General features: G+C 33.6%; 1 long non-coding RNA gene across 1 annotated transcript; it reads left to right on the top strand.

Moving 5' to 3' along the window:
* The first annotated feature begins 5,729 nt into the window (after nt 1-5,729).
* On the top strand, nt 5,730-7,619 carry LOC127877504 (uncharacterized). The gene is made up of 3 exons (XR_008048463.1): nt 5,730-5,888; nt 6,109-6,220; nt 7,528-7,619. It is a non-coding gene; the product is annotated as an uncharacterized LOC127877504 (long non-coding RNA).
* Nucleotides 7,620-12,469: the final 4,850 nt, after the last annotated feature.

Here is a 12,469-nt window from a genome sequence, read left to right on the forward strand (position 1 = left end):
TTGGATGTACGTCACCGGCTCGTGATAGGTTTATATGTAAATAGAGACCACACGACATTTCGAAAACTAGATTTGCAATTGCCATTTATGACTAAATTTTCTCGGGGAATATTTGAATTAGTGAACATCTATTTTACCTCATTAAAGACCAATGAGGCGAAATACATTTTATGTTTTACAAACAAAATATATATTCCGTAAATATTGTACAACATTTTGTTTGAAGATAACACGGAATGAATCAAGAACTATAAATATCGACATATAAGTCATTATTAGCACATAGAACGACATTGCGTTGCTGTTGAATTAGTCTGTAATTATACAACACTCGCATAAACAGAGTACATGCAAAAATATGTGAAAAGGCCCCTTTAACCGGCGACTGTAGTAAAGCAAAGAAATTGTTACTGACTGACATCATAGAAGGATTCAAGTGGAAAATCAAAAATGCATCTACTATTTTATTATTGTGATAAATATGATTTGCAATAAACGTGAAACGTTTGTAAAAACACTTGTTTTAATGTTTTAATTGAGTAGCATGAAACAATATATCAACCGAAATACTGTCAACGGCCGTAAGGGTTTAATTCTTAAAATAGTTTTAATGTAAGTAAACTGTTCTTTAACAAAGATCATTTGTTATGTCACGTTATAAAATACGAACTGTACTCCCTCTGCTCTTACACATGTCGTTCGTTCTTTGTATTGTTGTAGATACCTTATCGTTAATGTCGGTGAAGTCCCTATTACGATGACTAATAACCAAGCTACATTAATCGAACATCATTCATATACGTATGTGAAAAGCACAAACTCGGAAACCAATAAGAGGTTGTCGCCTCAATGATACGAGCTCTTCGGAGAGTAGTCTTGTAAATTCCGCGCGGAACATGTTTTCATTTGTCCACTATAATATATAAACTATTGCCAACAAAGCTGATCTGCTTACTCAAATTTGAATTAATTTTATGTCATAGCGTTTTCCGAAACGTGGCTTATTAGTGCAACGCATTCGAGTGATATCTGTCTCCATGGTTATCACTCACCGATCCGAAAGTATAGAGCGCTTGATCCGCACGGTGGGGTAGCAATATATGTACACGAAACTATAAAATACACACATAGACATGATCCCGAATCTAACGGATTAGAATGTGCATGGATTTAAATAAAATTATGCAATAAAACATCAATATTATTTGGAGTAGTCTACCGTTCACCAACCTCTGATACATCATACATGAACTTAATAGAAACCTTTTTTTGGATTTGCGACTGACACTGGCATACACGCTATTATTATTACTGGTGATTTAAATTTAAATACAAAGGCGTTACTTTCAAGACGTAAACTTGACGGATTATGTGCCCAAAACAATCTACCTCAGATTATAAATGACCCAACGCTTTTCACACATTTAACAACTGAGATTGATCTCATATTCGTGAGTAATACCGATTCAATCATTTCATCTTGTACTGGCGAACCGTTTCTTAAAAAAACGATACGTTTTCACTGTCCATGTTTTGGTATAGTTAAACACAACAAACCTGTTCGCAAAACATTTTGTAGACATATATGGCGTTACGACCAAGGTAACTATGACAAATTGCGAACAGTGCTCGCAGGCATACAATGGGAACAGCTAGTAGATGAGGATATACACACAAACTGTCACGTACGCTATATATGATGCTGCTTTGAAATCTATTCCGAATAAAAATATTTGTATAAGTACAGGTGATGCCCCGTGGATGAATAATGTGATTAAGTCCAAAATACGTAAACGAAAAGGGTTGTATCACAACGCCAACGTTTCTAACCCCGGTTCTCATTGGGAACACTTTCGAACTGTTCGTAATAAAGTTGTTTCTCTTGTCCGAGTTGCCAAAAAACAATGTTTTGAAAACCTTAGCAACAAATTAAAATCATCTAATGTCAATTTAAAAGATTGGTGGAAACTCTTGCGAAATGTATATCTCCCAAAGTTCATAAAACAAAAATATTATAACTACGTGACGATAGAACGAACGATCGTATCACTGATGAAACATATACGGCAAATATACTCAATGATTACTTTGCATCTCAATCTCATATTATCTATAATACTCATGAACGTCCATCAAGCAACAACTCGTGTGTGCATACAATTAACTATATTACTATACCACCAAATGTAGTATAAGACGCCTTTAAGAATTTGAAATTGGGGAAAGCCTCTGGTCCTGATGGAATTGACAATTTAATTTTACGCGAATGTATGGAACAATTAAACACCCCGATTTCTAATCTTATAAACGATAGTCTGTCCCAATGTGAAATGCAAGAAATTTGGACAAAAGCAAAAATGTGCAGTATCCAGGCGATCCATTTTTGCTATCTAACTATCGACCTATACCTCTGTTAAATACTCTTGAAACGGTTTTTAAGAGGATTCTCTATAAGCACATGGAAACTCTTTCTTCACTCAATCTCAGTCTGGTTTCATCCCAGGGGACTCTACCGTTAATCAATAAACTTACATCTATGACAAATTCTGTAAAGCCTTGGACAATGGCCTCGAAGTAAGAGTTGTCTTATTTGATATAAGTAGGGCTTTCGATAACTTTTGGTACAATGGACTTCTATACAAAAAATGTACTGCGCTGGCATACGAGGGGACTTGTTAGATTGGCATGTTACTATCTGTCTGACAGAAACAGAATATGGTTCTTCAAGGGGTTGAATCAAGATTTTCAAAGATATCTGCCGGTGTTCCACAGGGATCTTTTCTTGGATCGCTAATAATTTCAATATACATTAAATAACATTATATTGAATATCAACTCACGTGTAAATCTTTTTGCGGATGATACAAGCCTGTATATGATTGTAAATTATCATGATCAGACAACAACCAAACTGCAAGCTGATATTGACCGAATAAATACATGGGCTCAACAATGGCTGGTAAACTTTAATCCATCTTAGTCAGAATATCTCATCATATATCGAAAACTAAACAAGCTGATTCACCCTCCTCTGACAATGCAAAACCTAACTATCCCTGAAGTTTGTGTACATAAAAAATTAGGACTCCACTTGATAAATGACTCCTGCTTATGACACGAACATATTGCACATATAAAGGACAAAGCATAGAAACGGCTAAATACTATGCGTCGACTTAAACATACTCTTGTTAGGAAAGCGTTGGAAGTCATATACTGCTCATTTTTTTAAAACAAAAAAATAAATATTCTGATGTTGTATTTGACAATGGCTGCCAATTTGAACAAATTATTTAAAAAAAAATAAACTAAAGCTGCGGGAATTGAATCGGACTGTACCAAGCATGTCTCCATAAACGAGCTATATAAAGAAGTTGGTTGGGAGAAACTAAATGTAAGGCGCCGAAATAATAAACTTATTAAGATGTACAACATTATTAAAAACATTTTACATGCGTACCTTATATCTTTAGTTCCTGTCACAGTCCAAAGCAACAGCTCGTAACGATTACGTAATGGAGCTAACATTATAAATGTTACAGCTCGCACGACCTCATACTCAAACTCATTCGTACCCTCCGCATAACAGAATGGAACAATCTCCCGCTAGAAACACGTAATTCTTATTCTCTTCACGTGTTTGAAATACTAAACCTAATTTACTGTACTACTATGGCGAAAGACGTCAACACATGCTCCATTCTAGACTCAGAACTCATTGTAGTTCATCAAATCAAGACCTTAATATGAGTAATATTGTTCAGACACTATAGACCTGTGTCGTTGACATGCATATGTTGTAAACTTCTAAAGCACATCATCTGTTCTAAATTAATGCTACATTTTGATAAAAACTCTATTTTGAACAAAAATCAAAATGCTTTTCGTAAACATATCAGTTGTGAAACTCAACTTGTAACCGTCATTAATGACTGGGCGACATCGATAGATAAATTCAAGCAAGTGGACATTTTTATATTGGACTTTGAAAAAGCTTTATACACCGTGCCTCACGAATTATTAAAGACTAAATTACACAGATATAGTGTTTCTGTAAACATTCTACAGTGGATTGATGCGTTTTTAGTCAACCGCAAGCAATGTTTTGTGGTTAATGGTTCCAAGTCCGAATCTTCAGCTGTAAAGTCCGGAGTACCGAAGGGAACTGTGTTAGGTCCGATCCTATTTTTAGTGCATATTACTGACATTTCTAAGGACATAACTTCAGATATAAAACATTTTGCCGATGATTGTGTTTGCTATCAGGAAATAAATAAATTTGAAGACTGTTTGGATTTTCAATCGGACATATCGGACTTGATAATTTGGCCACTTCATGGGGAATGAGATTCCAACCTTGTAAATGTAATATGATGACTCTTTCGCGTAAAAGGAAGAACAAAAATTGTGACTACACATTAAAAAGTACTCGGCTATTTTTATTTTCTTGTATTAAATATCTCGGTGTGAATATCACTAAACTGGATTTAACATATAAATGCAATCTGCAATATTGCTAGGCTAAATTGACATAGTTTTTGATACATATTTTATTGTTTCAGGACGTTATATATCAATGGTTGAAAACATTTCTTATTGACAAAATGACATACATAAAATGTATTAATTTTTGTCAGGTAACAAGTAAACAGACATAATTTATGCCTAAACAATGCTAATGGTCGGGAGACTTAGTAACATAAATACGCTGTAAAAGATTAAAAAACAAACACACACTTAATATCAGAGGCAAGTGTAAAGTGAATGCAAATAAGTCGGTCAGAATTGCCAGAAAATGCTCAATTGAAAATGTATCAGATGACAGTGGTTTAAATATTCTTCCACTTAAGTACACAAGTTTCAAATTAAGTTTATATTATTTGGTATCTAGAGATGGGTCTTCTACGTTATGATAGATAGCAATATAGTATTAACACGGTATTTATTAAATATTGGTACATATTAAACCTTCTCAAGAAAAACGTATACAGTTACCGGTTAGAAAATGTGTGCACAATCACAAATATATAATTGCCGGATAAATACTATGTCTAGAATTAACAATACGTAGGAGCCGGACACGAGTTATGTTTACAAAATAACTATATAGTTTCCGGTTACGTGCTATGTTAATAATCAAAATAATTTGTGTTCGGATACGTACTGTGTTAATAATACAACTATGTAGTTGTCGGATACCAACTATGTTAACATGAATACATCAGAACAATTTTTTTTATGCACTTAGACATATTACAGCTCATCGTGATAACAGATTAATATTATTATACATGCATGCGTAATATAATGAGAAATTAATATAATAATACTAAGAGAGCAGGTAACAAACATGATATTCATATAATATACTACACAGTCTATTAACAATTGTTCTAATTTTTTGCTGGTATGGGTAAAATGTATCAGCGTACCTGCTTGCGTGTGTGTGTGCGCGTACGCGCGCGTGTGTGTGTTCGCGTATGCGCGTGCATGTTTGAGTGTAGATGAGAAGTTTATTTACAGGTCGTCTCTGCGTCTTCACGACTGCGAGTAGGTTTGCATTTAAATTATAATGTCATTATATACATAGGGGTGTACGTCAATGCTTTTGTGTAAGTCGCGAAGCGATACCTGCGGAAAAATATCGTTTTACTGTGTTTACTTCCGGGTAGATTGCTAAACATATAAACGTGATATATGGACATTACATTAAGGTACAGGAAACTATTAGAATAAATCTTCCTTAGTATTAAAACAACATTAAATTATCTTGATATCGCCTAACATTGTAAGCAAGACGCTTAAACCGATTACTCTTAAAACTGTTAAATAGACTAAAATATTTAGGTACGTTGTGGCGCTGCCGTTAACTTACCAGGCGACAACAGGTAATAATTTTTCCTTTTTTTGAAAAATTATTTTAAGGCGTATATTTAATTAGTTTTTATAAATATTGTTGAGAAGTCGACTGGTATTTTTTAAATAAAACTATCATTTTAAATAGTGCATGTGTCTAAATTAAAGTGTATTAAACATATATTTTCAGATGTGTGCTAAAGGAATATGTACTGACCTCCTGCATTGTATGTACCAAATGTATTTTTTTAGATATTCACTACCGTTTGCTGAGTTTGAAAGCCCGAAAGAAGAATTGACACAATGAGCACCGTCGCCATTGTTGCCTGCATCGTTTTGGGATGCATTGCCATTTCTGAAGCTCGTAAGTACATCGCATTTATTTATTTATGTATATATTTTTCTTTATTTATTAATTAATTTATTTGATAAATCATTCATTCAATTATGTGCATTCATTTATCCATTAATTACTTAATTCATGTATTTATAAAGTTTCGTGTTAAACTCAATATAAACTCGAAATAAACATATTTATTTTACTGAAACTAACTACGCACGTCGTCCTAGGCCCATTAAACCCATTATAGGAAGCGGTAAGTAAATGCATTAGCTACTCACACTTTGTGATTTATAAATATAATACTTTATACTCTACCTACCGTCTATAGATTTTATCAATTCCTATATATTCATATTTTTTTCCAATATCATCTTGAAAAAAGTACCTCAGGATTCGTAAAAGATGCATTTTTGTCATATAAAACGTGTTACGAATTAAAAAAAAAACAACCTAATGTAATGGGTGTTACATCGTCGGATACCCACTATAGACCCATACGTATCTTTATACTAATACCGTAGCACGTAATGCTCAGTCTTGGGTAATCGACGATTATGTTGCTAGTGCCAGCGGTATAATCACTCTGTAGATAGGCTTTTGCTGACAACAAATCTGTCTAGTTCGCACAGTCTTTGGTAAACGCGCCTCTCACCTGGGCAAATCGGAATCAGTCCCCGTTTCCGGTGCATGTGAACTTGGTCGGTCATCATACCGGACGGGCGGCGTTAATTTCCTGTTACACCGATTCCACCAATAACACAATACCCAACAACGATTAAATATCATTTAGAAAAAAAAAACACACGAAATAACTGGAAATCGCAGCTTTTACTCAAAACTTGTCCCAACTTTCGTGACTCAAGTAAGTTTAGAAGGTAGGAGTGCTGGAACACACTCCGAGTCCACACATAATGCAGCCTCAGGCACGGGCGGACCTCATAAACTTCGAATTACACAAACGTTCTATTTATGATATTTTTATGCACTCTTTCGAAGAAAAGGGGGTATATAGTTTCGCACTGTCCGTCTGTAAGTCTGTCTGTCAGTCTGTTAGTCTGTCTGTCTGTCACACTTTTCGTTTCTGCTCTCTATTTCGAATACTATTCATCCGATCTTTACCAAACTTGGTCAGAAGTTGTATCTAGACAATATCTAGGTCAAGTTTGAATATGGATCATGCCGGGTCAAAAACTAGGTCACGGGGTCACTAAGTGCATTTCAAGGATTTAGCATAGTAAAATGCTCATAACTTCTACCAAAGCGTTTATAGGGGGCATTTGTCATCCTTTGGTGACAACTCTTGTTTAAATTGGGATTTCCTCTTGCAGGTGATTGCATTGATTACCTTGGTAAACCCGTTGCTTCTGGACAATCTTATTACGATGGATGCAACACTTGTCAATGTGGAGTTAACGGAATGGTGAGTTGAAGGCATGCACACTTATCATTCGTTCTTTATATTAAAAGGTTCACCAGATATATATAATGAAAAATATGCATACTTATATTTTAAATGTATAACAACAGATAGCAATAAATGAATGAATGTATGAATGCATGAAATATTGAATGGGAGAAATGAACGAATAAATAATGAGTGGATGGATGAATGAATTATGGTACCTGTAGAAGATAAAGAAAACACATGTCAATTTAAAATAAGAGAATTATTGATAAGTGGAAGTACCAATGCCAACAAACTAGATGTGTTCAGTAGTTTATTTATTGTATTAACATCAATCACATTAATTGTGAAAAATTCATTTCACACAAATACTAAATCGTAATAATACTTTCGTGAAATTCTAGTTTCTCAGATTTACTGCAACATATACAAAATGTTCAATGAAGTTGTACGTTTTACAGCCTACTATATGCACTCTTCGCTACTGTTTATTCTACGAGAGAGGTCGCATTACCGGCAGACCTGTGGGACGAGTCTAGTGAAGTGAGAAACCAAAGATTGGAACAGTCGCCTTTCCTTCTATTTGTTTAAAGTAATTCATTTCTTTGTTAAGTGCAATCCATACTTTTTGTATCGAATGAATTCTGTGAAAAATATTGAGTGTTGTTATTGTCGGTATTATATTAAACATAATTCACTTAATGACCATTCGTGTAGGTGGCCGACTTTCATTAAAAGTAATCTCAAGATACTTTACAATACGTTATTAAAAAGAAACAAAGAATAAACCTATTTTTTGCTATATTTAATTACTACAACGGGTCTTACAAAATGGACTATTAATTTTTAAGCTTATGCCTACCGAGAAAATTTAGCGCATTTTCGGTAAAGCATCAGTTTAAATGAAAATATATCGAATTTATTCCAAGTGGACAAATAAACGCTGGGCGGCTAAGTACGAATGAATTAAAATTTTAAGTGCGCTTGGTATGAGCGCAATTATTACGGGGTTTAATTCATTTGCGTACAGTGTCGTCCCAGATTAGCTTGTGCAGTCCGAAAAGGATAATCAGAGACGACACAAACTTCGCTCCAATGATATTTTTAGATTAAACAGTTTCTTCAGAGCAACAATCCAGTTTAGACGGAAACTATCGTCCCTGGTAAGCCTGTGCGGACTACACAGGCTAATATGCTACGATACTTTACGCACATGCATTAAACCCTTTTTCACAGAGCGAAGCTCTACTAATTTATTTTTATTTTTTTATTGACCAAAGTCAATTCAATTTAATATATTATATTTTGCTAAGTAAGGTGATAATAAGAAAGAATTAATCGTAACTTTCCTGTATATTGGGAATTGTGTTGTTAAGGAAACTATTAATATATCTATCGTGTCATCAACTAAACAAGGGTTTCTATGTGAAAAATGCACACACAAACAAGTTTGTTTGTGTGTCTTAATATACAATACAAAAATAACCCTACATGATGAATGGTATCTTCTCAAACAAATATTGCACAAAGAATCGTTGAATGAACGAATCATAGGCATTTTATGCAATACACATTCTGTAACCTTAGACTCTCAGATGATAAGCATATTCATGGCCGTTAATCACGCGCGCCTCCTCTTTTTTGAGATGCATTGATAAATGAGGCAATGCTACTTCCGAGGTGGCGCTCAGGCCCAGATGTTTTGAAATTCAACGGGTAATTGTACAGGGTGATTAGGTTTTATATGTTTTTGTTCAACATACTGCGCATTTGTTTATTTTTTTTAATCAGCCAATGTAGTGCGATTCAGCGATTATGAATTCTTCCAAAGATGTACAGAAACATACAATCACAACCCGTTTGGAAACATGAGAACCTTTATAAGTTATGGCATGGTAGAATTCGTAAAAGCAAATCGCTGTCTTTTGCCTATGTGACGCGCAAAATCCCAGCCAATTAAATCGCTAATTAGAAAAAACGATTGCTTTGAATCTGTACAAGTGAATGCGTGCACATAAACATCGGATGCTCGCCGATCTAATAGATACATTTGAATTTAAAAAAAAGAGATTGAGCCAATGCCAATGAGGTGGCGCTCAGATTAGGAGGTGGCGCCAATGCACATCATTTATGGCTATCTAAAAGTGAAATATTTAATGTTTTAATTTCTATTATGTTTACAGGACTTACATTATTTTTGTAAGTTGACTACTTCAGCACATTTGAGTTTCGTGCGTTTCTAATTAGAACAAGAAATTTTATAATAATGTCCTGATGGATTTTAAAGTTCGTCTTTATATAAGATAAGAACATTTAATATGTATTAAATAAAAAAAGAGTTAACGGGAAAAGACCGAGCTATCTTCATTTTTTTTTGGAGTTGATAGTGGAAAAAACAACATGTATGAGAAATATTAAGATTCGTCGACCTTGGCCTTTTAGTAAATTAAGCATTTGGATTTAGGGAAACAACTCATCATTTTTGTTTTATTCATGATGGTGACTTCTTAATTGAGTTGATCACTTATTTATTTTAAAAACTACATCTTTTTTATTATAGGATGTGTTTATGTTCTGTAAAGATTTGGGCCTTCGTTTGTACGTTGAAAAATAAATTAAAATAACAAATAACATTATCTGTCAAATGTACGTCGTGGGATAATGTCATTGCGATACGACTTTTCATTGCTACATCCTGCATCAGCGCCGCCTTGTATCATTAGCGCCATCATCTAAGCATTGGCTCCATCTCCTTTGGAAAAATGCAAAATTATCTTCTACGTCGACAAGAAGCCAATATTTGTGTGCACGCAGCATCTAATGTATGTGGCACGCAATCGTTTGATGCCGTTAGCGATTTTATTGTGTGGACGTTTTCTCGTCACACAGGAAAAACTCATCGAAATGTTTTTAAAACTCCTCCATGCCACAACTTATAAAGGTTCTCAGGTGTTTAAATGGGTTGAGAATGTATGTTTTTGTATATTTTCGGATGAATTACTATTTGCTGAATCGCCATATTCTATTTTTTAAAAATGCGAAATATGTTGAAAAAACATATAAAACCTAATCACCGTGTAAAATTATTAAATTTCAAAACATCCGGGCATGAGCGCCACCTCGGAAGTTGCATTGCTTATTTATTAATGCATCTAAAAAAAGCGTGCGTGATTAACGGCAGTGATATTTCACTTTACAGGTCGGTTACTTATTAAGCTCAAATGCATGTATACCAGTTATTAACCCTGCAGCCGTTAATTGTTTGAATGTGTCAAGTTTCAGATCTACATGGCGCGTACACAAAATACAAGAACAATCGGTAAATGCAGGTTGATATCTCAAATGAAAGTGACTGTTTAAAGGGACTGTCAACCGCGATTGACGAAAAAAGTAAAGTTCTATATTACCGGTTCTTTTTTTTACAATTATTAATTTATATTGATATATCACGTCTGGTATATTTCATTACTTGAAAAAAAGTTGTTTATTTTTCATATTTTCAGTATAATCGGTAATACATTTTACTGGGTATGTCTACCAGATAACTATAAATAACACAAGATTGATCATCATCGTCACGTTGTAAACCCAGGAATGCAAATTGTGCCTGCGTAGTGAATTGTGTATATTTTATATATAAAATGATTAATCTTCTTGCGTTATTTATAGTGTGTTTATCGTTATGTCACCTTTTTTCGCGATGTACTTTCGATTTCACATCGCGAAATTGTATTACCAAATATACTGAAAATATTAACTATTTTCAAGTAATGTAATATACCAGTCGTGATATTTTAATCAATATAAACAAATTATTGTAAAAAATATGGTATTTGAAAACTTAACTTTTTTCGTTAATCGCGGTTGACAGTCCCTTTAAGTGCATAATATATGAAGGAGATTTTCACCATTTAACTGCCAGACCATGACTCACATACATTTTAAGTTGAGTTGTACAAAAGTTAAACCATTGTTTCATGTCCCTTTGAATATTTAGTTGAAATCCTCATAATAATGCAAAGATATATATTGGATTATATAACAACATCATTCCACAAACACTTGAAATAAACAACTTGACAGGAACTGATTCTAATGAAAACACCTTACTGACCAAAAAATACACAAATTCAATTTGGATCGGTCGAATAAACAAGATTTTGCGAGTGTTAAGTGCATGGTTTCTATACACACAATATGATGTGATACCACTGGGGTTAATTAAGTATGTACACGAGCGTGAACAAGGATATTTAATTAATTCTATTTAATTAATTTTATTTCAATGATATAGTTTTCACTGATTAAAGTCGTTCTCTTACAAAAGAGCTGATGCTATTTTAGTATAACCGGTCCTATTTACTCCCGATTATATTTTATTTCTTACTCGGTATCTTTAGGATATTTTAGGATATCTTCATGTTTTATTTCGTTTGTTAAATGTTATTCATGAAATGTTATTTCCATTTCCGCGTTAAGCACTAATCATTAAATAGATATATATACATATTCCTTGCCCGATGGTTTGATGATGATAATTCAAAACCAACGATCTTGCCAAGGCAGTTCAATTTTATTTCTGTAAAGCGAGACAGAGAAATATTATAATATTTTCAAATAATATACATGTGAATCTACATGTACAGTTTTTAATAGCATGTCATATAGCATTTTAAATAAAATACTTCTACAGTAATTTTCAGAAACATAGGACTTCGGTAACTAACAATCATAAGCCTATACTTTAATATTTGTTATATCAGTTTGCGGTCCAGTTATTATAAAGTCTACACAATTCTGTAAATAATCCTGTAGAGTTAACAATATAATGTTTTTATTATTTATAACAATAACATCCAAATACA

Source organism: Dreissena polymorpha, chromosome 4 (assembly GCF_020536995.1).
Source record: "Dreissena polymorpha isolate Duluth1 chromosome 4, UMN_Dpol_1.0, whole genome shotgun sequence".
Classification (NCBI taxonomy): domain Eukaryota; kingdom Metazoa; phylum Mollusca; class Bivalvia; order Myida; family Dreissenidae; genus Dreissena; species Dreissena polymorpha.